This window comes from Buteo buteo, chromosome 13 (genome assembly GCF_964188355.1).
Source record: "Buteo buteo chromosome 13, bButBut1.hap1.1, whole genome shotgun sequence".
Classification (NCBI taxonomy): domain Eukaryota; kingdom Metazoa; phylum Chordata; class Aves; order Accipitriformes; family Accipitridae; genus Buteo; species Buteo buteo.
Window position 1 is genome coordinate 35723835 of NC_134183.1, and position 24824 is coordinate 35748658.

A 24824-nucleotide genomic window follows, 5' to 3' on the forward strand; every position below is an offset into this window, starting at 1 on the left:
TTTTCAAATATGGAATGGAAACTCTGCCTCAACAGAAACCAATCTTCACTTGACATTGCTAAAAAGAAACTTACTCTGTAGACGTGCCAACTCTATAACCATCTAATGTTGCTATATTCTGTTTTCTTGTAAGGTATAGTCAAGGTTTACTGTACCAAATAGGTTACTGAACAAGCCTAACATGATAGATCTAATTTTTTAATGTTTGCTCTTTTTTTCTTAATTATACTTTAAAGTGTACATAATGTAAATATTTAAGCAAACTGTCCTATATTGGAAGAAAGATGTTTTTTTCCATTAAATGATGAAATAAAATAAATTATCAACTTTACCAGAAATAATTGCCTAGACTTCAGCTTTTAGTAATAGAAAGGCAACTTTCTGTAGAGGCCCATTTCAAAAGGTATAATGCATTTGTACTTACTATGTAAGCAGACAGTTCTGTTTTTCATGGGACCTCGGATGGCTTCTCTAGCTCTTCAAGTGTCCTGTCCATACAAGAAAATCTGAAATGGCTGTTCCCTGTGATACTGAGCTGTAACAGCAAGGTCCCCACCCAAAGGCTGTCCTCTTGGGCTGTCTCACAGGTATGCAACTTTGCTTACTTTGTGTACACAACCAAGTACAATTAACATAGCATGTGGCACAAGGAAACAAACCAACATGATTCACTTCAGAACTAAAATCCTGTTTTTAAAAGAAATAAATCATCCTGGAGATGGTTATTTTTAGCAGTCAAGATCCGGATTCTGGGTGTGCTGTTAAAAAGGCTTCAAATTTACATATAGTGCAATGTGGGTGAGGTTACAACAAAGACAAACATGCACACAGAGGCCCAGTACAGAATAGGGTAACACCCCGTTATACTCACAGAATCACTCGCATATTTTTCTAGGGTTACCAGTTCTACAATTTATTGCTGAATTCAAAACATTCACATAATGTAGTATCTATAAATTGCATCATAAAAATATTATATGCAGCAGTCAAAAATCTGATTTAAATTTGTATTTTATTGGAGCAAGCTGTTCTTTCAAAATTATTTTCCCTTTTCTCAGAATGTTCCAAAAAATTGTATAATATCCAATAGCTCTCATAACAAAAAATATAAATACGATATATAACCTAAATTTCAGACTAGCTCCCTCACCAGATTTAATTAGGATATGGGTCCTTGAACAGATAAAATAACTTGATTTTGCAACTGCTAAAAGGAGATCTCGCATCTCCTTTCCTTCATCTTATTGTCAGTATGCATCTCACTATCTCTCTGGTGCTGCTACTGGTATAAGTTGAACTTTTTCAGGAGGTGCTTAAATCCAATGATCCAGCAGAAAATTCTTTTGAGGAAGCTGACAGTTTTCGACTGCATCAATGTGTTAAACGGCTGTGCTATGCAACTCATCAGCTGTTTGGACTAGGACTAATTGTTACATGTACTAGGAATTGTTTATAAGCTGACTGCAGAGAACAAGACAGTTCAAAGGCAGCTATGGGACTAGTAATTGTTTATTTTCAAACTCTGTTGCCCGCATATTCAAGGAAACGGGGTGGTGAAGGAAGGGGGTGAAAATACTTTCTAAACAATCCCAGAGGATGTATGTGTGTATGCATAATTCTATTATTTTAGTTCTGATAATAAGTATCACAATTTGGGTCTAAAGATCACTTTCAAAAGAGATGTTGCTGACAGCATTCACAGTTATGGCTTATTTTTTTTTTTTTTTAAGACTGAAAAGTAAATTATTAGGTAGTCATGTATTTATAAGTACATGTTTTTCTCTGGGGTGTTTGTTGCACTCTGAACAGAGGTTCAAATATGTATCAGTGTCCTAAAAAGAATAAATTGGATTCTCTATCTCATTAGAAAAAGTAAGCTGATATATTGTAAAGAAAATGAAATGCTATAGCAGAAATTGTTGCTAAACTTGATTCTAACTTGTTTATATCTGTCTGTGCACTGAACTGGTACTAGAAACAGAAGAGATCATTTGTGAATCTACCTAACACTTTACAAACTCAATGTCTTCTTTTAAGACACAGCTGTAACCTATGCTCACAGAAACCAGTTCTATGAATGCTCAAATGCTTGTCTTGCATGCATCTTGGGAGTTTGTGAAAGATTACATTATATATCAAGTTAGAGTATTTTAATCTGAAATTTAAAATACAGCCTATTTTGCTCTGTGCCAGCTTAAACTTCAGATCAGTTCTACCCTCTTCCCCACATCTTTGTCATCTAAACTGATATTAATAATAACAATACATTGTTTGAAAGATTAGTTTTTATATTAGTTTATACATTAAAGTTAGGTCACCCATGTATACCGATATACACTGATACTACTTCAGCCTCTTCAATTACTTGGAAGTCCTGGGCATCTTTATTTTCATAGTCTGAATCTGTTAACAACGGCTTCAGTTTAGGAAACAATTTAAATCACATGTTTAGAGTTAACCATATCCTAAATCACTAAGTTAAAGTATGTTCAAGCAGTGTGTGTGTGTGTGTGTGTGTGTGTGTGTGTGTGTGTGCTGCAGATGTGATGGAAATACTGGGTTACTGCTCTGTAGCAGAGAAACCACAGATTAAAGTGGGCCACACAAGAAAATTCATACACTCTTGTGCTTCTTGAGCACTAAAACACTAGGGCACTAAAATACAGCTTTTTCTTTTTGGGAGCTGCTATTGGATTTCTGGGCAAATTGAGCACTCAGGCACAAAACTGCAATGGGCTCAGTGTTTTAGCAAAAATATGTGCTAATATCTCACCATACTGGACTTTGCCTGGAACAAGTCTTTTGAACTCATTAGATTTGTCTTTAAATGAACCTGTGTGCTTTACTCCCCATCTACTTAAAACAGAACCCTTACTGCCACTTATTTTTGTGTACTTTTAATGGCCAACTATTCTAAACATCCATGAGATGCAGTATCCCCAAAAGATGATAATTGGAAGTCTTAATGAGCTCAGGCGGATAAAAAGAAAGCACTGAATAATGATTTGGGTTTTGGTTTATGGTTCTTTGCTATTCAAACATTCTTAAAATTAATCTCTATATAAACTCTCCCCCAAATTAAAGATCATTTCAGTCATATGGCTATTTCAAATATACATTGTTTGTTCATTTAGATGAAGTTGCACCTTACAGCTGTCTTCAAGAATGGGATTTTACTGCATTATGTATTCTTTCTTAAAATCCAAAAGAGGTGAAATCTCATTCTGCCCCAATACTGAGCTCAAATATTTGTGTCGTGAAAACAATGAAGGGAAGAAAATTTTAAAATTCCACCATCTGCTTAGTAGGCTAATTAAACATAAATTTACTTCTGAGATATGTCCTTGATATCTATCAAGTAGTCTACGCATCTTATTCTCTCCAAAAGCCAGGAACTGTCCTGAAGTCTTGTTAAAAGGATTTTCTTTATTTTCTTATCTAGGTAATAACATCTAATAGCCTTACCATATGAAGCTCATAACTGATTTTAGCACAGAAAATCATCAGATGTCAGAAAAAAATCCACCAAACTGCCTGAAACCAATGGAGATCTCAGTAAGGAAGAATTCAAAATGAGGTATTACAACAAATTTGTGTAAGGACAATGTGTTATTCAAATTTACACACTGAAAGTTTCTTTTAAGATGGGGTAGCCACAATGTGAAGGAACTCTGACAAAAGACAGAAGCGAAAGCAGACGCCAAACAGGTCACACGTCTCAACACGCTTGTGACTGACAGATGAATTTTTTGAATACAGTTGTTCAAAATTCTTTCCATTACAGTTTTCTGAAATGACAACAGATGACTGAGTCCTCTTGTCTTAGGAATGCCTACAGCAAAACTTTACGTTTACAATTTGATTTTATCCACTGAAGTATGTCTAGGATTAATTACATACTAAAACAGCTGGTAAAACTGCTGTCATGATGTTTAAATCACAATTTGAGACATTACAGTAAATTTAAGGGAAAAATTTCCATTCCTAAAATTTCATGAGTAGTTTGCGACCAACTGCCAATTCCCATCTGAAACCCCAGTTCTACTGTACAAGATGTTCATACAGAAGTTGGCAAAGCTACATTTCAGTTGAGGCTTCTGTCAAATGTAACTACTACGTATTTGTAATTTTGAGACAGACATTCCAGTCTTGAGCTTGTGTGTGCTTATGTGGGGGGAATTAATACATTTTAGAAGACACTTGCATTAAAAAAAAATCACTATCAAGCTTGGGGGAAAAAAACCTGCACCACTATTCTTTCATTCTGTGTGCTTACTGATTTCTTCTATGGCACCTTCACTGCCAAGTTTCATCCCTAAATTCTCGAAGAAATCAACTGAAATGTAATACAACCTAAAGGTTCTCACTGCGTGATTAATTTTTATTCATATCTCAGTGGTAGATATAGTGTCCATCAGCATGTCAGCTCTCAAATGTCAGTAATGTCAGATCGATAAATCAAACTCAAAAAAATCCATATGACAAACTGGCATACAAGGAGACAGTTTAGCACATGGACATTTAATAAAATAGACCAATATCACTTAAATAATTTTGAGATACTAAAAAATATAAATCATAAGAGTTTAGATATTTACTTTTACATGCTAGTCACGAAGCTAATGTAACTAGTCTTCAGATTTTGATTTTTTAAGCTAAACATCATCCAGGCAGTAATAACTGATTGCTGCCAAAGCCAGCTATTCCACAGCAGCTCAGCATATGGGAGAGAACTGTTAAAACTTGAATTTCAATCTCTTTTTAATTTTCTCCATTTAAAGCACATTCTTAACCTTGGTGGTTTTTTTACTTCCTTTTTTTTTTTGCATTTAATTTTGTATTGAGTTAATTTGTTCTACTTAAACCACAGCTTACCACAGCAAATGGGTATTCTTAACTCTGCTGGTGTAATCTTTCTCAGACATGCACAGGACAATCTGCTGAATCAACGTAATCTCTAATCTGCATCGTGTAATCTTGCAGCTGCTCTCTCCGTACGCGGTTATGTAATCCTGGTGTCTATAAAAAACAAAACAAACCACAAAAAGAACAGGCAGAACTTTTAAGAATAACGTTGTGTCAAAGCACCGGCGCACCTCACGGGACGGCCGCCCCGGCAGAAACCAGCCCCCGCCGCCGCCACCGGCCCGGAGCGGCCCCTCACACCGGGGCCCCTTCACCCCGCGGCCCCTCACACTAGGGTTCCCACCTGCCCGCCCTGTCCCGGGGGTCGGCGATCGCGACACGGCGGTTCCTTGCCGTCAGGGAACCTACCGGGGGAGGGGGGTGGTGGCTGAGGCGGGGGACGGGGGGGAGCCGCCCCGCCCCGCCCCGCCCCGCCCTCTCGCGCCTCACCTTCCCCAGCCCGTAGTACTACAGCGCCCGCCGTTCGCCGCCGCTATTGGGTCGGCGGCGCCCACGTGACGCGGGGCGAGCACGCGCGCGCGCCCCCTTTAAACCGCCCCCCCTCCACCGCCCCCCCCCCCCCCCCTCCTTTTTCTTCTTTCCCTCGCTAATCGACCTGAGCGACGGCCCGTTGTTTCCTAGGCGACCCGGGAGGAAGGGAGGGCGCGCGCGGGCTCGCGCGCAGGCATCTCCCCTCCCTCTCCCCTCGCCGCTGCCGGTTCCGCGCGAGGCGCGCGACGGACCGTTGGCGGAGCGGGTTCCGCGCGGGTGCCGGCGTCGCGGGCAGCAGGTATGTGCCGTGCCCCGGCGCGGCCGTGCGCGGCGCTGGGGACACCCCCCCCGCCTCCCGGTGCCGCCATACGCCCCGCCGCCGCGGCGGGCCGCCCACGGGGGCGGGCAGGGCGGTCCGGCGGGGGTCTCCGCGCAACGCTGGCGGGGGCCGCGCTGGCGGACGGGGCGCAGGGAGCCCCTCCGCCGCGGTGAAAGTTTGGCGGCGGGCGCCGCCTCCCGCCAACTTCCCGGCGGCGGGGCCGGGGGTGGTGGTGGGGGGGGTGTCCTTAGGACGCCCAGCCGCGGGCCGGCCTGCGGCGGGGCCGGAGCACCCTCCCGTGGGGTCAGTCAGGCTGCGGGCGGAGCGGGGCGGGCCGAGGAGGGGGGTGGTCTTCGGGCCGTGTCCGCCTGTGGTGCGGGGCCGCGGCCGCGTTGGCGTGCGGCGTTGTTCCTTCAGGGGAGGGGGCTGGAGGGGGGGTTACACTGGCCGGGGGGAGGCTCTGGCAGCCGGCGGGCGCCTCCCGCCCCGCAGCTCGCCCTCAGCGCTTCTCGGCGGCGTCCCCCCACCCCAGCCAGAGCCCAACGGATCCTGCGCCTCAGGACGGGCGCGGGTTGCCAACTTCGGGCGTGCGGTTCCCGAATATAAATAACCCCGGTAATGCCTTAGCGTAAAAGTCGCTTTTATTCCTTCTTTGCATGAAAACCCACCTAACGTGTAATACCTCTGCGATACGGCCACTTGAACAATTTCTTCGCTGAGAGTGCTATAAATCTATAAGATGCTGCAGCTCTTTTTGGAAACCCTCTGTCCTAGAGTAGCATCGTTGCTTGCCATGACAAGAAAAGGAGCAGTTGTTTCTTTTTTGAAGTTGGAATCCATTTAGACTGCTCTTAACCAGGGAATTTTCAGTTTGCCTTCCATAAAAATGCAATAAACTTAATAGGCCTTTTTTTGCTATTTCTGTAGAAGTGAAATTCGTAAATTGTGGGGATTGGTGTGATATAACAGGATAGCATGTCACAGTAACTTTACTTAAGGAAAATAGCACATGAAAATGCATGGTTTCTAAGTTTGTTAGTATGCTGAAGTTGGGAAAAGGATCTGCTAAACACATCTCCAGCAGAATTTCTTGGTTCTTATATATGTGGGTTTGCTCTCAAACCCACATATATAAGCTCTATGGTAAACAGAGCATGCACCTGACACTATTTTAACAGCTGCAAAAGATTGTATATGTAAAAGGAGTAAAATGAGTAATGAGGTAGGGATATTTACAGCTGTGAATGCAATCAGCAGAGAAGGCTCATTTGTCTGAACACAGGGCACCTGTCATGTTACAGGCACACAGTCAGAAATTGCTGTTTTGTCATGCGACTGTCAGGAATCCTAGTTTTTCTGCAAGACTTACTACTGGAATTTGCACAAACAAAGAAGGGTAAGTAAGCTGTATATTTTTAATGTGCTGTAAAACATTATTACCCGAACATGGATTGAGTGAGACAATATTGATACTCAATGGTTTTCAGGTAGTTCCTGTGAAGATGCTTCAGGTTCCTGCAGGACACTTGTAAAAGGGTTATTAATAGCGTGGTCATATTAGGGGAGGATTATAAATTAGACCATATGATAGTAGCACATAAGTGCTTTGCAACTAGATATTGTGATTAACATTATGCAGCAATTATCTTGTATGGGAAAAGCTGTTACTTAGTCATGCGAACAATATCTGTATTGTGAGGCTGTATACTCTGTGCAGAGAAGGGAAGGAATACTTCTAATTTACAGAGGGTGCGGAATAAGAAGCAAGTGTGTACTGCTTCAAATGTGTCGTGGTTCCTAAACACTGTGAAGAGTATGCTTATGGTTAGTGAAGTGACTGTATGGGTAAAGAGCCCATGTTCCTGAAGCAATGCATACGGATTCCTGTATGTTTTTGAAAAAAGTGGAGTTTTTGCAGCTCTGTCCTGATGCTGCCCGTTGAATTGCAAAACTGACTTCCCTCTGTTCAGTGCAAGGTGGGGTTTTTGCCTGAAGGGTGAAAAAAAAGTGCAAGTTGTATAAAAGGTTAGATGTGGTTAGCAGGTAGTAACTATGCTAAAGACAACAGTGGGAAGAGAGAACACGTAGCAAGAGTAGATGTCAGCTATTCTAGCTTCAGAACTGGAGCAGTAGGCAAGATTAAGATCTTAACTCCAGCCAGTTTATGAAAAGGTCAGTAAGAAAATTAAGATGTGAGCTATGTATGCTTGCAGTGCGTGTACTAGTGCAAGCCTGCTACTCGGCTGAAATATTTTCAGGTTGTGACTGACAGCATAAATGCGGAACAGTGCAAAACAGTGTAGCTGTTTTCCCTATCTAACTAACTCGAAGGTTAGTTAGCTGTATGTGTGATTACAGTTCTGAAGGCTGTAAAAGATGTGTATAGCTCATAATACTTCCCCTCTCCCAGCTGCGGGTACTGTTGTGCTATTACTCCAACTTGGGTTCAGTGGTGACTCCCTGAAACCTGGCTACCTGGCAGCTTACTGTCTTGTCTCTGATGGTCTATACACTGCAGTTTCTGACTCTGCAGTAATATTGCATCACAGGTTACTTTTAACACAGAGGGACAGAACTAGCAAAACCTCAAGCATGATCAAGAGCATGGTTTCAATGTTATTACATGTGATTACATCCAAATTAGGAGGAGAAACTGCATTGCCCTACGAGATCCTGATATGACTAAAATTTACCTATCATGTATCATCAGTATTCATTTAAATTCGTTGCATTACCTGGCAATAGAACAACAATTACTTGAATTGTTTTATGTAGTATAAAACTGTCTGCATGTTCTGTAAGAGCAACAAATGGGTGTTATGTTGGTGTAGTGGTGCTCAACTCATCTGCTTCCTGGGCAGTGGGATTACTTAACAGACAAAATACTTTATCCTTATGAACACTGCCGAACCAATATTGACATAGGAGAGTGAACTGGAGTCCTTTCTGCCTTGTGTGTTATCAGAAGTGTCAACTAAGTGCTATTTGCAGAATCTTCATTGCTAGTTGGTATGTGAGAGGAAAACCGTGATTTGATTCCTCCTTTTCTCTCCTTGCTGGTTCTAAGCCTGATACTGTGTGCTGTTGAAACTCATTTGCCATGCTCTCATTAGGCTGAATAATAAGTGGTAAGTCTGGAGTCTGTGGTGTTGGAAAATGGGGGGGGTTGGATATTTTTTTTACTTGAAAAAAATTCCAAACTCTGTCAATGCTTTTAGGAGTATTTTTGTAGTGTAGGTGGATGTGAGCATACTTGATGAAATTCCATCTTCAAGAGAAAAATAATAAAAGTTGGTGTGTTATCACTGTGGGGTAGAACTTGGCTGTTGTGCATTCTTTGGCTCTAGAGGCTCCTGCCCCAGGTGAATTGAAAGCTTTTTTTCTGCCAAGTTCTTAGATGGTGCATTGGGGGCAGAGGCTGGGTGAAAGAAGGCAGAAGGTTTACTTCAGTCTGTCATATTTCAGTCTACCTATTTGGGTTTAGGATTTGGCTTGACGAGAGTGATGTATTAGGGTTTAATTCTTAATTTAGTTATAAGGTCACAATGAGCTCTGTTACATCCATGTAATCCTGTTGAAATCGCTGGTTTTGCATGAGTATAATGAAAGAGGGGCCTTCTTGTAAACTCAAGTAGCAGTGGAGGTTTTCTAATGATACTTCTGTCATTAAGCATTATAAAATGCAATATCGGCTTATTTCTTGCTTTATTTGCAATCATAATATTTTCAGCATGAAGAGGTTCTCCCTCTGTCTCACTTTCATATCTTGTCTAGGGTTAAAGTACTGCTTTGATATATTTCAACTGTAAGTTTTTTTTGTGGCAATTACTGTATCTTTCCTTGCATCATGAAAAGCACCATGTGCACCTATAGCATTACATACAAATGAAGCTACATTTAAAAATGTATGTTCAAATACTTTGGTTGCAAAGTCAGACCTGTAAGTCGGAAAATGTCTGATTTAAGGTTGCGCAGATGTAGTTCTATGTTGTGAGCCACCCTGTTCAATGAATGAGCCAATGATTTGCAGGAAAAATAGTATGTGATCTTAACAGTTAAAAAGAGGATTAATGCAAATAGAGCTTGTCATATGCTGTTTTAAATATGATGCTTCCTAATTTTCAAAAGCTTCACTTTCAACCCAAATAACCTTCTTGCAAATTAGTTTCTAACATGGAGCCTCTTAGCATTGTGGTTTTTAGCTTTTTTTTTTGTAAAACGATATTATATGGAGGTATAAACTTCCCTTGTTGACCTTCACAAATCCCTAAGTGGGATTTGAGCCTTCAGTAGTGATTTCTAATTCAGGTAATTGCCTTACTTGGTAAGGTTGTTATTTGATGAAGGAGGAAGGACCTTCGGGGCTTGTGCTTTGTTTAGGGAAACAATGGGTAAAGTCTGACCTATTTCATCCTCCTTTCTACTGTCTGTCCTGCCATTCTGCTTTTTTGCTTCAGCAACCTCTAAGTGCTCCATAGCACACTCTCTGCTACTGTTCTGTCAGAGGTGCAAGCTGCCCAGCCATTATGTACATGGAGTTCATGTCTGTTTGAATTTTTTTTTTGAGAGGCCACCAAATACTTGATTAGAAAAAGCAAGCAGGCATAGGAAAACAGTTCAGTTCAACTTGAATGGATTGCCATGAGACAAAGAGCATCTCTCTCATTCCAGGGAACTTCAAAGGCTGCCTGCCAATGAGGCAAGTGTCAGAGCTTCTCAAAAAAAGTTGCAAAAGTCTTTGTAGTGGAAAGTGTTATGTGTTTGATATTTAAGTGTGCCTACCAGCTTTTTCCACTAATAGAAAATGAAAATTCATGTATAAAAATAGCAAAATACAAATTTTATTGATGTTTGTGAGACTTTTGCTGTTGAATTATTTTAGTATTTTGTCTTAGATACGTTTGTTCAAGTCTATCAATTTCTTATAGAAAAGTATGCCATTTGGACTACCAGCCAATTTAGCCGATGGTACAGATTTGAAGAAAGCTACTCTTAAAGTCAACTAAAGAGCTCTTGTCTGTAATAATTAAAGTTAACAAACATCCAGGATGTAAACATGAGGCATGTGGTGTGTCTCAGCTAGCAAGCAGTCCATAATTTTTCTCTGTATATAATAGCTGCCTGGATTTTACAACCCACATCTAGTAAATAATTACATTCTTATCGGGAATGATAAAATTAGACAGCTTTGAAAACAACTTTTTAAAGGAAAGTGAGATATGGGTCAAGGTTCACATGTTAACTTGCACAAGTATCTAAAAAAAAAAAGCAACCTCAAAGATTTTTCTTGCCTGTATTTACTGTTTTTCTTCTGTTACCAGCTGCCACCTTCAGAAATCTGAATGCTCTCTTTTTTTTTTTCTTTGTTTTTTTCCCTGTTTGGTCTTCAGAAGAAGGACTTTCTGAGGAGGGAGCAGTATTGTAATTAAATAGATATGTTTAACTTTGAAAGGTGTTATTTTTAGGACTAGCTCAAAAGGGCAAGTACTCCTTGGAGACATTATAATATGGCCAGATTGTCTGCTCCAACTGAAAGAGCAATGCAAGACTTAGGTAGCATCAAGGTTTCCTTAAAAGTTTTTGACACATATTATCTCTGGGCAAAAAGAAATTCAGAGGAGGCTGCAGAAGGGGCACAGCTTCTGAGCCTCTCAGCTCTTCGTGCTGCGTTGGAAAAAGTGTCGGCTTCCAGAGAGGCTGACCCTGTGGAGCGAAGTCTTTGTTCCCTTCCCTTCACATTATTAGGGCCATGGTGAAGCTGGTCGTTTTCCCCGTGCTTGTATAATGGCTTATCTTAGGAATGCAACACTGTTGGATGTAGCATAGATACGTACCTGCCTAGCAAGGACTGTGCTGGAGAAAACAGCTGTTGCCTCACTGCCCCCTAATTATTGCCATTGCTTCCCTGCAATTCAGATCCTAAGGTACAAGGAACAGAGAAGTTTGTGTATGCTCCTGGTAGGAAAGGGTGTGTGCGTGAATTAGTGGGCATACTGCAGAGATATTTGTCTCCCCACTCTCCTTCCTTTTTTTTCTGATTCATATTTGCTCACTTTTCCACCTTTCAGCAAAGGGGAACATATGGCAGTGTGCTGTCCATCTGGTTGCCACTTACTGTGAAATCATTATGCGGGCAATTTTGGCCCCATCTTGAATTTCTTATGTAGGTAAAACTGTTAATAGAATAACAGCTTAAGTGTTTATTCTGAACTGTAAATGGGAATTAAGCACAGAGAGCGAACACAAAGGGTGCTTTCTGAATATTTTCAATCTTCTCCTACATTAAAAACAATACTTGTGCTGTGCTAGTATTTAAAGCAAAAAAGACTGGGACCCTCATTGTGCTGTAGACTGTTCAAGTATGGATAAAAGATAAGTCCTGTCCCAGAGGATTTGCAATCTAAATACATTTTAATGAGAACATTGTGAATGGTGATAGATGCTTAGGAAAACCTTAATTATATAGGTAATACTGTATATATGTCATTAAAAATACTACTGACATTTTTGCATCCTAGCACAAGCTTGTAACAGTCTTTTTAAATGCATAGCAGACACTAAATTCATTGTTCAGTAGTAGTTTCTTTTTAAAAGTGATTAAGGTTGACACTTTGAAGAATCTTTGTTAATTTAGCTCCTGTGCGTTTTGGGTATATCCAGATACTTCTGTTTATCTACGTATCAAGGATTAACACTGGCAAAAAGAGGTCTTACTGCCTTTGGCAGCATGAGCATGTATACATTTTTGTTGTCATCAGATTTCACATTACTAACACTGAAATCATAATAACCTAACTAGAAGAATTCTAGTTATCTAAAGGAGTGCCACTGAAAAAAACAATTGGGCTATATTTATACTGTAATATTCTGAGATCTTACCTGAAGATAAGAGTACTTCCAAAAGTAACTTTTAATTTCAATTTATTTTATACATGTGACAGCTAACTTTCATATGTCGTCTGCTTCATCAGTCAATAGTTTTTTTTTCGTGTAGCCCCATGGAAAGGCCTGTATTTTTTTAAACTGGAAGAGGTGGTTATAAAACCAGAAAGTAAGTGGGAGAATCAGAAGCAAGTAATTTATCCGAAACAGTCTTCCTTGCTGTTTAGCTCAGGGATCCTCACTTTTGATTGCTGCACGCATATTTATTACGTAGGATAGTGCTGCAGCGACCCCACTGTGACATGAAAATGCTTGTGGACTGGTAAGAATAGTTTTGGCTTTGGGGAGAAGAGTGACTAGAGTTTGTTCACTGCATTCTTTAAAGTTTTTTGTTTTTTTTTTTTGAACAAAAGCGCAGCCAAGTTTTTAACACAGCATTGGGATTTTTTGCCTTTTTTCCTGCAGGAGTCAATTTAAAAGACTGTAGATAGCTTTCTAGAAAGCTTTTGTCCTGTACTGAAACAGGCAATGAGAAAGAAGTTCATTTTAAGTTTTGCAAGAAAACCCGAGTTTGAGACTTACTCTGAATGAACTGGTTTTGAACAGATATTCTGTGCATTAGTGTATCTTCCAAGTATTTTAAAATGGAAATCCAACCCTCAGTACACAGCTGTGAAACTAGGCTGGCAGTGGGAATACTGAGTAGTTTCTGGGAGAAGGAAATATTTGATGGGTTCTATTACAGTTTCATCACAGCTGTGGCCTATCTCTTGGTGATCTATAGTGGAATATCTGTAGTAGTAGTATCACTGAGGACAGTCAGCTCTGCTGGCTGAAACTGAATGGTAGGGTCTGTTAAATCACTGCTGAGCTGCATCTTGCAGTACTTTGTTGAAAGACTTGCGCTCTGTGGAATTTTTTCCAGTTCAAAAGGGGGGGGGAAGCACAGAAGAACCCCAAGGTTTGGTTTTAGCCCCTAAATCAGAGAACTTCAGACTAGTTGGTTATAGCGGTTGGGTTTTTTAAATGCACGGTGTTGTATGACTTGTATTAAGTCTTCTGGAATATGTTATTTAAATATCCAGGAGTTTGTTGAAAGATAAATAGGCGATGGATGTAACTGTGACATGTTCAGATTCATGGATACCTTCACCAAACTTGGCTCCCTGCTATTGTTTTCAAATGTGAAAATGAGGAAGAATTCCTTTAGTAGTCTGCTTCTTTTGAGAGAGAAATAACTGATAAGGCTGTTTCTCTATGGTCTTAGAAGTCAGGATCAGGTCACCGATGTGACTCATTAGAAAAAGTTCAGATTTAGTTGAAGATACTAAAGATCTTTAGTTTAAAGATACTGACCATCTTCTTGCATCTATTACTCAGCTGTAGAAAAAGAAGTAATTGTTGTGCAGGTACTGGTTCTAGCTAAGCAAGAGACTATAACAATTATCCTGAAGTGCTGCTTTTAGGCTGGTACCCAGGCTTCATATCCTGCCAGAAAGTAGAGGAGTTTTGATGTGTAAATGAAGGTATTCTTTGAAATGCTGGGAAGGCCTGGAGTGCCAGGCAAAGGATTCCCTCAACAGCCGGAGGAGTAGGAGCCCTGGGACTCTTACAACCCTTTGCATATTGAGCTACATAGTGTCCAGTTGTAGGGGTGTGTTTGTTTTTTTAATTACATTCTCTTTTGATTAAAAATGCTTGTCAGCAACTCCCTTGTACTTTTCTGAAATTTGGGAGCTATGGAAAGAAACATGGTCCTTTTCCCTTTAGTGGCTGGATGTTGTACCTAATCTGAATGCACTGTTTCAGTCTGAAGATTAGATAGGCTTGTTGCTTTTGAAGAACTACTTTCAGTCAAAGATGATTTCCCTTTTTGGGGGGAAGGGACTGAGGTCAAAGTAGCTGGTAGCCTGCCAATGCCTGAATATGAAAGCAATGGATACAGTGAACTAGCAAAGACTAATTAGTTTTGTTTGACACATTTGGAAATGTGACCAGTTCCCAGAGTGCCTAGGTGACTGAAATCAGCTAGTATCTGATTGATATTTGCTGGGGTAAGTGAAATAATTACATCATCTAGTGAGAAATGATCCACATCCTCATCTGAAAACACTGGTAACTAGCACTTTCGCAGACTGCTTTGGTGGAGAGGTTTCATGGACTGAGTGAACATGTGAAGTGAGCTTTCTTTTGCTTCATGCCTTCAAATAAAGATTAAGGTATATGGGACAAATTGACAGGGAATTACAGGCTTGTACAGCTCATTTTGTCAAGAGAGGGAGGACTTCATGCCCTAGTGCCTGTGTATTTCACAGGCTTTGAAAATCACTTTAAAATATACTCACTTCTTGTTGGCTGTGTGGGTCAGGAGCTTTCTCTCCAGGTAATGTCTATTGTAATGGAATACTTATCTTGATTATGATGCTATCATAAGGCAATGCAGTGTTTTATCATAGAATGAAGATAGAAAAAGGCAAGGCCAGTGTTCAAAATGTTAAATTATAAAATGGAGAATTTGGTATCAGAGGAAAAGCAGGTGGTGGTAGTACTTTCCTTCCCTAGTAAGACATCTGATCTTGGGTATACTGGTTTTGTTTAAATGGTTTAACAAAGCACTTCAGTCTGAAATAGACTGTTTTTCTATTAGTTTCACTGGGTATATAAAGCATACTGCATGAACAGCATTTGGCAGGAGAAGAACATAATGTATCTGAAACCTTTAATTATATGCTGTAGGCAGCTCTGTCTAGGTCAGAAGACACCATATTATCAAATAACATATTATAGGCATTCAGAACTTGCACAGTAGCTTGATTATTCATTGAATAATTGGTCTTTGTTAAGCAGATAATGGCAGTGTTTGCATTCAGAGTCTAGGTTTGAAGTATATGACATAGAATATTTGTATTTTTAAATCCTCTGTTATCCAGCTGATGTAAGAACTAAGTAGAACAGAGTTCAGTGAAAGCTTTTTACAACAGCAAGATTGCCTGTCACGCTTCTACTTACTGTACGCTACCAGCAGTTCTGAAAGTGTCTAAGAGATTTTTTGGTTTATTGAATTTAATTTTGTATGGGTGTTTGTCTGTAGCAACACTTAGGACAATACAGACTGTTTAAACATAGACTGTATTTAAAAAAAGGCAAAAAATGCCCTGAAGAATAAAACAATTTTGAAGCTTCCCAAACTGCTTGAGGGCAGAAAAGGAGGAAAATAAATAGTGAAGGAGAACAAATGCATCATTAAGACACAGATGTATGAGTTACAAGAGAAATGGCATGTCTTTCTGTCACACACTGAACCTTATTTTACTTACCTATAGAAGAGAAAGTATTTCTACCTTATGAATAATTACTTATGCTTTTTAATGTTTTAAGATCCCAAGGTGGAATAGGAAATTGACTGCAGTGTCAATAGCTGATAATTTTTGCAAGTATGTCAGGCTATGATCTAAGGTAAGTTTGCAGGTTCTTCTGGGCACTCTCATATGTAAGCTCGTGCTTGGAGGTAACTATTGGCTTGATAAAATCCCCAGTTGCTTCAGTACTCTTGTTTTAGGAGGGCTGGGGAACAGGTGATGATGAACGGACCTTTTCCCTCTAGATTTCATCCTGCTTAAGACAAACATCTGATTTTGTTTTTCCCAAGCTGGAGTTTAAAAGAAAAGCAATAAGGTGATAAAATTACTGCCTTAAAGGATGACAAAAGTGATCAAACCCACTCAGAGTAATGGTTTTATTGTATCAAGTGCAACATACTCAGTAATCAAAACATATGTTCTGTATCTGTGACTCTTTAGCCTGCAGAAGATCAGTCTGCCTTGCAGTAGAGAAGTTGTATTTTCAGTATGAGCTATATACCCATTTGAGCTGTGATCAGCACTATTTGCCTTCCCTAAGGAGATGGCAGTGATTGTAGCATTTATCATACATAAAGGACTCTGTCTTGCTGTATATAGCTGCCAAAAGACATGTGAAAAATAGGGACAAAGAAGGCAGTGTCCATGATCTTGGTAACCCTTCAGACAACAAAACTGATGGTGAGCTAAGGAAATCACTTCCCCACTTCTCACTTGACCCCATATTTAGCTACAGCAATAGTTACGACTTGGGCTATTTGGTCGCATGTCTGTAAGGGACTCTGCTAGCAGAATATTGTCTGAAATGCTGGTGTAGTGGTCTGTGCGTGAAGCTGTTGAACCGTGCTGCGAAGACATGAATGTCTAGGTGAAAACAAACTCTTGTTCTCTCCAGAAATTGAGTACACAAAATGCTGTGGTTTACATTAAAAATGGTTACTCGAAAATGAAGTGAAATGATGGGCATGAGTTTGAATTGTTGGTGTTCAAGGAAAAATCCAAATGTATACCAGTGTTTTAATAAGAGCAGGAAGTTTGTCTGGATTATTTAGGACTGAAAAAAGCAGAATGTAATGCATGTTCTGCTACCATCAGGCAGCCCTGTGGCTGGAGCAGAGATGTGAAACCGAGGGCGAAAGTTCTCCTATTTAGGGAAGGAAAGATGGAGCAGACTTGAAGTGGCAGAGCACTTTTCTAAGGAAAAACACTGAACGTTTCAACTTTGCTTTAGTCCTCTGCTTTATAACATGTAGCAAAGATGATGGATCAGTGATTCTTTTGACTTGGCAAAACTAAGGCTGCTCTCTGGGAAATGCAGCAAAACAGCCTCAGACGCTGCTCTGGGGATGCTTGCAGATTTGCGCTCCTATGAGAGGTATGTGCCTTTGCAAGGCAAGGAGGAAGAAAAGACTTGCAAGCCAAGATCAAAATAAAAAATTATATATAAAGATGCTGTATGTGACCTGTTTTTCAATTCCCTGCTATGGGCAATGAAGCTACGTGGTACTTAATTTCTCATGACTTTCCTCATATCAGGCTAAGCGTTATCTTCCTTTCACCCCCAAAGGACTGAACTATAGGGATTCTTGTGATTTGAGCAAGGAGAGATCTATGTAGCAACGGCTACTTGAATCTACACGCTGGATCTAGCTGCTCCCTTTCTCGCCTATCATGGAGTTTGGTGTCAATGGCATTCCAATTGGTAATTGTTAATTTAACATCCAAATGAAAAGATGGATGAAGATATGGGTATGTCCATAGCTAGAGTATGTGTATGCCCTATACAAGGCATATGACAGTGTTGTATCCAAGCTTAGATTTTTGTCTGTTTCGGTAGTTTTGTGTTTGTTTTAGTGCATGGATAAATGCATGCTTAAACTAGTTCTTATCTTTTCCCCAAGGTATAGTTTTGCTTTTTTATAATAGTTTATAACTGAAGTGTTGGAGGAAACCTTTCAGGCATGAGTATTTAATAAGTTAAGACCTAACAACAGTTTACTGTTGCAATCCATTTGCCTAGAAAATCCTATCAGGTTTTTCCTTAAATAAGCAAGTAAGATCTTTTGTACAAGTTTCGACACCATATCCGCTGAAAAAGTGTGTAGGTCAGGTTAGGAAAAGCATGTTTGCCTTGTGGAATTTTTGTCATTATCTAGAGTATATGTATGTACATCTAGATCCTGTAATTTTCATGCTTTCATTGCTTATTAAGGTCATCCTGCTGCAGAGGTTCAAGTTTGATTCATGCTTTACACCAAGTGTCTCTTGGACAACCTCTCATCCCATTGATTTGCTGTGATGTTTTTCTGCTAACTGTAGCAAAAGGAGAGAAAGTTTAAGGAGAAATATTTTAAGAATTGTAGATGTACTTTTCATCTTTTGGACATAAACTGGTACAGTAAAGCGGGGAGAAAAGTCAGCATAACGTGACCAACCATCTTTAAGTTGTTGATGGAGCACAGTTTGAGAACATCTGGACTGTAAAATGCACCTCTTGAGCTTTCATTGATGGGTTCCTTGGGCTGTCAGCATGAAGTTTATTTTTAGATACTTGCAGCAAATCTTATTGAGTGGGAAAGAATACCAAATCCATAGTTTGTCAGCTGCTGTTTTTCAGGAAGTAGGGAAAAAGGATTTTGGTTTGAGTTAAATAGTTAATTTGCTGCTGCATTGCAGACTGCAGTTTGTACAGCTATACCTGAGTTAGCTTTAAACTAGGCAGCCTGGCAACTAGTATCAAAGTCCAGCTGCAGCAGTGCTAGCTCAGCGTGAGCTGCTATAATCCTTCTCTCTAATCCGAAGAGGAAAACTATTGGCCTGGAAAGAGTAAAGCAATCTTTTCTTTCAGTAAGCCATTTCCTCTAAAAGCAGAGAGGGGAAAAAAATGTGTGTGTGTTTTTAATTTTTATAGCTCATGTTTTACCTTTTTTTTTTTCTTTTTACAAGAACAAAGGGAGGCTTAGTAATTTAATGGAAAACAAGTGGGTTGGCTTCTTATATGGGTGAAAGTTTGATGCATGTTACAATTATGTATTGCACTATAGCATGGGTATTTCTTGGGACTTTTGAAATGGGGTATGCTCTTGTTGAAAGTAGGAGAAATTAGTTCTGCCCTATAAATGTGTGCTTGCTCTGCCATCTGCAACAGCGCACAAGTTAGTGGTAAAATGCTTTAAAAGTGTACAGCTGCCTGAACTGATCCAAACTCATTGATTGTCTTAGTCCCATAGGAGTCAGAAGTGTTCTGCTCTTGGGTGAGGGTGCACAGTGTTTTGGCCTGCCTGTGCTTGGCAGATTATTTTTCTAGCCTTTGGATGCTAGCTAACACTGCTTCTCTCTGAGTATTCTCTGAAGTTCATTATTCTTGGTTTGGACACCTGTCTGTGTTGTGCTTAATAGAAGAGTGTTTCTTTATTAACAGATGTTAAAGAAAGGTAATGTGGATTAAAAAAACCAAAAGCATTAATGGAATATTTTTTGAAAAACTTCCTCATCTTTGATTGAAGACAGAAGTTTTCTTCTGAAGCATTCCCTGTTTCTCATGCTTGCTATCCTTCAATTTTTCCTGAAAGATCATATATTCAGTATCACAATATGTATGATAGGTCTGTTAAACCAGCCTATATTTATAAGCTATTTAGTATATAATTGTTCAAAACCATGTGATCTTGTTGCTGCAAACATTGTTTTAAATTAGATTAAGTACTTTGGAGCAGGGTTTATGTCACTTTAAAAAAACACCTTCTAAAGTACCTAATGTGTCTCAAGTAGCATGTGAATAACAAAAGCATGGGCCAGTTTTTCTTGTTCTGAAAGACTGTTTGTTTCTAAGACCTTAAAAATCACAGAATTCTGTTTGTCGTCTTGGTATCTTTCCCATCTCAATCTTGCAGTGAAGTTTGCAGTGGATGCCTTTGACAACTCTCAACCAGTGCAGATGCTTGATACCATCTGAAAGCTTTCTATCTTGTGTTTTTCAAATGTTGTAAACTCAGCAGGTCATGAACTGTCAATTGTCAACATCATGTTTGAAATCAGTTTATTGAGAGTGAGAAAGACAACACAAGAGCATAACAGTTATATGAAGGACCAGTGTTTTGGAGCTATGAAGATTAGAAATGAATGGTCACAAGATACTGCCTCTTTAAACCCCTTATTGGTCTTTGCAGCAGTTTGTCTCATTTCTACTGCTTGTTCTTACAGTGTCAAGTGGAGTAAATCTCTGACCTGATGCCAGTATAATCTTAATTCCTTTCAGATATTCTTGTTTCATTGGAGAATTTGTATTAATTTTGCATTTTTATATTTCTGATTCAAACAAGACTTTAAAACAAAATTAATTTTATTTTTGGAAGGTTTTATATATGTATTTTAAAAAAACCTAATAACCTAACCTACAGTTATAATACTGGAGGCTTTTCTTTCTATTGGCAAGTGGCATTTTTCACCAACTGAGTGCCAGACCAAAAGTCAGAAAGATGAGTTCTAATCCAGACTCTGGCACCTACTTGCTATGTGGTCTTGGACTTTGGGTTTAGTTAGTGAGTGTGTACTCATTAGTTTGCTTAAATTTTATTGAAAGTGCTGGTGAGTCTTTGGCTGGAGATTGATAAATTATTTAGCAGGTAGTGATTGGGTTGGAGGACTTAGTGCAGTGTTGATGTAAAAATATTTCTGAAAAATTTCCAACAATCTGACCAGCTCTTCGTGTTTCTAATCTGGAAGCTAATACAGATATAGCTTCCTTGCTTTCATCTGTCTGTCTTTGGACACATTTTTCTCAGTTTCCTACCTCCTGCGAATATTAATGACTATTCTGGTAAAGTTTTTTCAGTTTTAATAAAGGTGAATTTGATAAATCTTAACAAAAGTCTTTGTTTGCAGCTGTAACAGACACAGTTCAGTTTCAAGCTGGTGGCTGGTATGTGTTATGGGTTTAAGAGCAAGAATGTATTTTATTTATAACTTAGTATTTGTTTAGTGTTTTGGGGCTTGCATTGTAGTATTGATCCCTTGCATAACCATTGCTTGAAAAGCATCCTTTTATCTGATCAGTGTATTAGACAGAAACTCCTTATTGGATATGGGTCATGGGACTTGGAAGTACTAAATAAGGTACTGCTAAAATAGAGCTGTGGCGGGTGGCAGAATGACTGCTACGTTGGGTCATTCAGTAGTGGCCAAAGCTTTTCTGTCTCTGTGGTGCCAAAAGAGGCAAAATGCCCCTAACTTGCTCTGGTGGATGCTTAGGAGCAACAGCACAGAATGTTGAAGGATAACAAAGATTTTTCTGTGGGCCAGTGTGGTTGGGTTGTCCTGTTTTCTGCTTCATATATTCCCTGGGCTGAACTCCAGGGTAGCAGAGTCTGTTGCATAAACCTGTCCATTTTACTGCATTTCTCCAGCAGACACTGTCATGTGTGGTATAAGTGTTCACAGAAAATTATTGTATCTCCTTTAATAGAAGTTTGCTATAATTATTTAATACACAGGCAAAAGTAACTCTGGTCTGATTCAGAGTTAGTGCCAGGCATTTTAAATGAGAATAACTTTTCTCAATTAGTTCATCTCCCCAACTTTTTTCATCCATAAATAACTATGGCTCTATATTTAAAGAGCAGCCTAGGAATTCACATACATGACTTTTAGTTGAAAATACATGTGAGGTTTTTATATGCTATTTGTTTCTTCCCATTTTGCTATGATTTGGTAAGTATTGAGTAGAACAATTACTGAAAAGTTTATTTTTGGAATTGCTAGAGAAGCTGAAGGTGGGTCCCTGTTTGTGCAATGTTTCCTGTACTTTCTTGCTGTGTTGTCAGTGACAGCAGAAGCCTCACTGGGCTTGTGAAGCACCTCTGGGGTTCTTGGTGCTACTTCAGGAAGACCAGCTGTGAGGTGAGGCTCCTCTGCAATTTTGTGAGATTCATCAGTTGCTTTCCTTTATCATTCTATCTTATCACTTATCACATCTTTAAGTTTATGATCAAAACTTCTCTAAGGTGGGGAAGTACTCTTTTTTCTTTTTTTTCTTTTTTCCCTCCTTCCCCTCTTCCCCTCTCCTTGAAGGGAGAACTGTGGTCCAGGAAGTCATGGTCTAGTCCTATGAAACCTGAAGTGGCATGCAGGCACCAAAGTCCAAACAGCTGAAGCAGCATCACAGCGTTAACACTTCTGTTTGAACCATAGCATGAATTTTTTCTGCCTCCAACGTATCAGAGTTCTTACTGCTCAGTACCTCTCACTAATGTTCTGCTAGGGTCTTAGTTGATTAGCATGGTCAACTGTGATGGTGCTCTGTTTTACTATGTGTCTTTAAGGCCCTGATTCAAAGTGTGTTACAGAAGCCTGTGAGGGAATAAGGAAGTAGACTTTTAAAATCTGAATCCCAGAGTGCCATCCTCGTTGCTTTACAACGTGGATTTCTTAGTATGTTAGCAGTAGCACCAAGTTAGTGTCACAGGGAAAACTGGTTCTGTGCTCATGGTGTTAAATCACAGTACGATTAATTTCCTAGTGAAGAGTAAACTTTGTGAGCCCCTAGCAATTGAGAATTTAATCTCAAGTTTTTCTGTGATACTGACACTATCAGTGGAAGAGCACAAGCTGACAGTTCTCAACTTTAAAACAAAAGGAGTTCATGGGTGGCTACTCCTGCACTCTTCTTTGGAATTTGTTCAGTAGCTTTTGGTGCCCTCCATTTACTGATGTGACACAAGTATCAGTCCTCTCTGTTCTTGCAGAGTTTAAGAGATGACTGGGCAGGGATGGTGATGTTAGTTATGTATTCTTGAAGGGGGAAAAAGATCAGTTTAGCATTTTTACTTTTTATGTGTGGTGTATTACATGATCAGTAGCCAAATGCATTTTAATACATGTTTATATGAATAAGCAAATAGCTTCATCCTGCCGGAAAAATTCTGCGTGCCTGTGCAGAGCAAACGCTTTTCAACATTTTCAGAAACTACTCCTCTTGCATACCTCAGTAATCCTTCTTGTATTCCATACAAAATAACTAATGAATCATTTATCTCTAGTAAAAAAGTTCTGAAAACCTAATGCTTACCTTAAAGTTCCTCCAAAAAAAAAAAAATTTTTTTTAGTAGTTTTTTCTAAGTAGAAAATTTAGAGCTTCAAAGTTCCAAAGCATATATTTAGGTACAGACAGTGTCTGAAATTATTATTTTTAAATGAACATACTATTTTTTTAAGCTCAAAAATATCTACTTTAAATGCACAATATGTGGTGGAAGCAAAAGTGTAATTGTTCATGAGATCTATCATTTGTAGTCCTATATTGAACCAGACCTTGGGGGTGTTGGCTTTTTGCTGTATAAATTCTTTACCAGGCCATATCCTGGGATTTAGCTGCAACAGGTGTCAAACCAGATTGTGTTCCTTCTCTCTCCATGTGTTTTGTTGCTGTGCTGCTTTTCATAGAATGGTTTGGGTTGGACAGGACCTTTAAAGGTCACCTAGTCCAACTCCCCTGCAATAAGCAGGAACATCTTCAAGTAGATGAACTTTTGCTGAGACAGTTCGAGTTTCTGCTTTTTTCCCCTTTATACTTCTAAAAAAAAATTAGCTAGCCCTTGCACTGTAGTTACTTTTTGCTGCAGGACAAAAAGCAAGCACTTCCCATCTTGTTTCCAGGTCCAGCAAGAATTGTTCTCTTACCTATGCAATTCACAGCAGTCTAGGCAGACTCCAAACATACACTGGCCATGTGTGTCTCCTCTGTGATGTTGTCTTCCAGCCCTCAATTAGAAGTGAGGGGGGAAGGTGCAGGACTTGGCTACTACATATGGAAATTAGTGGCCAGTTAACATGGCTGCATTGGGCAGGTTGTTTCCACCAGATTGTATGTAGGACTGTCAGGGCTGGGCCTGCTTTCTCACTCAGCTTGGGCTGAGTCCCTCACCATCAGTATTTTGTAGCAGAAACTGGGCCTATAGTATGTAGTAAGTGCATTCCATCACCTGTTGAGGGAGCCAGGGTTATACAGTTAAATGCACTAGCTGTATATTAAAATAATGACTATCAGTATACTGCATGCTATGATAAGGCAATTAAATCTTGCATTTTAGGCTCCCAGTGGTCAGGAAAGATTTTCCCAGCCATAAACAGTACAACTGTTGTGTCCACATACACTATGTGAAATAACTGCCCTCTGAAGTAACAGACAGGACGTGAATTCAAAAATTTTATTAGCTGTCTGCTCTTGCCAAGTGAGGTTTACCCTGTATGCATCACCAGGATGAAATACTGCAACTATTTGTAAATTTGCAATCAAAACAGCTGGGCTATTTGTTTCGAAAAGCTAAACTACAAAGCATAGCACTGTTTGAGAGAAGAGCAATGTATTTCACAACAGTGGGCTAATTATTATATACTTGCTTTTAAGATACACAGTAAAGCCATAACTTCATATAAATTTATTGCATTTTGTCTGGAACGTTGCCCATAAAACTTATCAGGAATGACAAAACATAGATATTTCTCAAAAATATATTTGTAGTGTAGTTGGTCCTTAGAATGAAATCTTTACTTCCAGATGCTGTTTTTGACTTGTCTAATAGCTTGACTGGATTTAGTACCAGTCTACTTAGGTTTGTTTTGATTCTATATTGCTGATTATGTGAGACAGAATTGGTCTAAAGAACTTTCTTCTTGGTCTCCTACTTATATAGAAATACAATATTTATGGGCCTCACAGAGCCATAATTGGTAAGATGCATTGAAATCCTCAGCTCCAAGAGATTAAATAAATGCCAAGAATTTCTTATGAGGTTTTCTCTGTACTTTCACCCATTCTTATTGTCATGTTGTGAATCTTTTGTATTTTAGTTGACATTAGCTCCTGTAGA

At 39.5% G+C, this 24824-nt stretch overlaps 1 protein-coding gene across 1 annotated transcript in view; it reads right to left on the reverse strand.

Annotated features, from left to right (window-relative positions):
- The window catches only part of NRG4 (neuregulin 4), a 28354-nt gene extending 23438 nt beyond the window's left edge, over positions 1 to 4916 (reverse strand). Inside the window, exons 1-2 of the mRNA XM_075045585.1 lie at positions 4876 to 4916; positions 425 to 488 (exon numbers count right to left, since the gene is read on the reverse strand). The gene's annotated coding sequence lies outside the window, so the exon portion shown is untranslated. The remainder of the gene's footprint in view (positions 1 to 424; positions 489 to 4875) is intronic.
- Positions 4917 to 24824: the final 19908 nt, after the last annotated feature.